Source organism: Calliphora vicina, unplaced genomic scaffold (assembly GCF_958450345.1).
Source record: "Calliphora vicina unplaced genomic scaffold, idCalVici1.1 scaffold_31, whole genome shotgun sequence".
NCBI classification, from domain to species: Eukaryota; Metazoa; Arthropoda; class Insecta; order Diptera; family Calliphoridae; genus Calliphora; species Calliphora vicina.
In genome coordinates, this window is record NW_027052658.1 from 364,896 (window position 1) to 368,068 (window position 3,173).

The window sequence follows — 3,173 nt, forward strand, 5'->3', positions numbered from 1 at the left end:
AGTAAGAGAGTAAGAGAGTAAGAGAGTAAGAGAGTAAGAGAGTAAGAGAGTAAGAGAGTAAGAGAGTAAGAGAGTAAGAGAGTAAGAGAGTAAGAGAGTAAGAGAGTAAGAGAGTAAGAGAGTAAGAGAGTAAGAGAGTAAGAGAGTAAGAGAGTAAGAGAGTAAGAGAGTAAGAGAGTAAGAGAGTAAGAGAGTAAGAGAGTAAGAGAGTAACCCCCATTTTAAGACAGTAAGAGAGTAAGAGAGTAAGAGAGTAACCCCCATTTTAAGACAGTAAGAGAGTAAGAGAGTAAGAGAGTAAGAGAGCAAGAGAGTAAGAGAGTAAGAGAGTAAGAGAGTAAGAGAGTAAGAGAGTAAGAGAGTAAGAGAGTAAGAGAGTAAGAGAGTAAGAGAGTAAGAGAGTAAGAGAGTAAGAGAGTAAGAGAGTAAGAGAGTAAGAGAGTAAGAGAGTAAGAGAGTAAGAGAGTAAGAGAGTAAGAGAGTAAGAGAGTAAGAGAGTAAGAGAGTAAGAGAGTAAGAGAGTAAGAGAGTAAGAGAGCAAGAGAGCAAGAGAGTAACCCCCATTTTAAGACAGTAAGAGAGCAAGAGAGCAAGAGAGCAAGAGAGCAAGAGAGCAAGAGAGTAAGAGAGTAAGAGAGTAAGACAGTAAGAGAGTAAGAGAGCAAGAGAGCAAGAGAGCAAGAGAGTAAGAGAGTAAGAGAGTAAGAGAGTAAGAGAGTAAGACAGCAAGAGAGTAAGAGAGCAAGAGCGGAAGAGAGCAAGAGAGCAAGAGAGTAAGAGAGTAAGAGAGTAAGAGAGTAAGAGAGTAAGAGAGTAAGAGAGTAAGAGAGTAAGAGAGTAAGAGAGTAAGAGAGTAAGAGAGTAAGAGAGTAAGAGAGTAAGAGAGTAAGAGAGTAAGAGAGTAAGAGAGTAAGAGAGTAAGAGAGTAAGAGAGTAGGAGAGTAAGAGAGTAGGAGAGTAAGAGAGTAAGAGAGTAAGAGAGTAAGAGAGTAAGAGAGTAAGAGAGTAAGAGAGTAAGAGAGTAAGAGAGTAAGAGAGTAAGAGAGTAAGAGAGTAAGAGAGTAAGAGAGTAAGAGAGTAAGAGAGTAAGAGAGTAAGAGAGTAAGAGAGTAAGAGAGTAAGAGAGTAAGAGAGTAAGAGAGTAAGAGAGTAAGAGAGTAAGAGAGTAAGAGAGTAAGAGAGTAAGAGAGTAAGAGAGTAAGAGAGTAAGAGAGTAAGAGAGTAAGAGAGTAAGAGAGTAAGAGAGTAAGAGAGTAAGAGAGTAACCCCCATTTTAAGACAGTAAGAGAGCAAGAGAGTAAGAGAGTAAGAGAGTAAGAGAGTAAGAGAGTAAGAGAGTAAGAGAGTAAGAGAGTAAGAGAGTAAGAGAGTAAGTGAGTAAGAGAGTAAGAGAGTAAGAGAGTAAGAGAGTAAGAGAGTAAGAGAGTAAGAGAGTAAGAGAGTAAGAGAGTAAGAGAGTAAGAGAGTAAGAGAGTAAGAGAGTAAGAGAGTAAGAGAGTAAGAGAGTAAGAGAGTAAGAGAGTAAGACAGTAAGAGAGTAAGAGAGTAAGAGAGTAAGAGAGTAAGAGAGTAAGAGAGTAAGAGAGTAAGAGAGTAAGAGAGTAAGAGAGTAACCCCCATTTTAAGACAGTAAGACAGTAAGAGAGTAAGAGAGTAAGAGAGCAAGAGAGCAAGAGATCAAGAGAGCAAGAGAGCAAGAGAGCAAGAGAGCAAGAGAGCAAGAGAGCAAGAGAGTAAGAGAGTAAGACAGTAAGACAGTAAGACAGTAAGACAGTAAGACAGTAAGACAGTAAGAGAGTAAGAGAGTAAGAGGGTAAGAGAGTAAGAGAGTAAGAGAGTAAGAGAGTAAGAGAGTAAGAGAGTAAGAGAGTAAGAGAGTAAGACAGTAAGAGAGCAAGAGAGTAAGAGAGTAAGAGAGTAAGAGAGTAAGAGAGTAAGAGAGTAAGAGAGTAAGAGAGTAAGAGAGTAAGAAAATAAGAGAGTAAGAGAGTAAGAGAGTAAGAGAGTAAGAGAGTAAAAGAGTAAGAGAGCAAGAGAGTAAGAGAGTAACCCCCATTTTAAGACAGTAAGAGAGCAAGAGAGTAAGAGAGTAAGAGAGTAAGAGAGTAAGAGAGCAAGAGAGCAAGAGAGCAAGAGAGTAAGACAGTAAGACAGTAAGAGAGTAAGAGAGTAAGAGGGTAAGAGAGTAAGAGAGTAAGAGAGCAAGAGAGTAAGAGAGTAAGAGAGTAAGAGAGTAAGAGAGTAAGAGAGTAAGAGAGTAAGAGAGTAAGAGAGTAAGAGAGTAAGAGAGTAAGAGAGTAAGAGAGTAAGAGAGTAAGAGAGTAAGAGAGTAAGAGAGTAAGAGAGTAAGAGAGTAAGAGAGTAAGAGAGTAAGAGAGTAAGAGAGTAAGAGAGTAAGAGAGTAAGAGAGTAAGAGAGTAAGAGAGTAAGAGAGAAAGAGAGAAAGAGAGCAAGAGAGCAAGAGAGCAAGAGAGCAAGAGAGTAAGAGAGTAAGAGAGTAAGAGAGTAAGAGAGTAAGAGAGTAAGAGAGTAAGAGAGTAAGAGAGTAAGAGAGTAAGAGAGTAAGAGAGTAAGAGAGTAAGAGAGTAAGAGAGTAAGAGAGTAAGAGAGTAAGAGAGTAAGAGAGTAAGAGAGTAAGAGAGTAAGAGAGTAAGAGAGTAAGAGAGTAAGAGAGTAAGAGAGTAAGAGAGTAAGAGAGTAAGAGAGTAAGAGAGTAAGAGAGTAAGAGAGTAAGAGAGTAAGAGAGTAAGAGAGTAAGAGAGTAAGAGAGTAAGAGAGTAAGAGAGTAAGAGAGTAAGAGAGTAAGAGAGTAAGAGAGTAAGAGAGTAAGAGAGTAAGAGAGTAAGAGAGTAACCCCCATTTTAAGACAGTAAGAGAGTAAGAGAGTAAGAGAGTAACCCCCATTTTAAGACAGTAAGAGAGTAAGAGAGTAAGAGAGTAAGAGAGTAAGAGAGTAAGAGAGTAAGAGAGTAAGAGAGTAAGAGAGTAAGAGAGTAAGAGAGTAAGAGAGTAAGAGAGTAAGAGAGTAAGAGAGTAAGAGAGTAAGAGAGTAAGAGAGTAAGAGAGTAAGAGAGTAAGAGAGTAAGAGAGCAAGAGAGTAAGAGAGTAAGAGAGTAAGAGAGTAAGAGAGTAAGAGAGTAAGAGAGCAAGAGAGCAAGAGAGCAAGAGAGCAA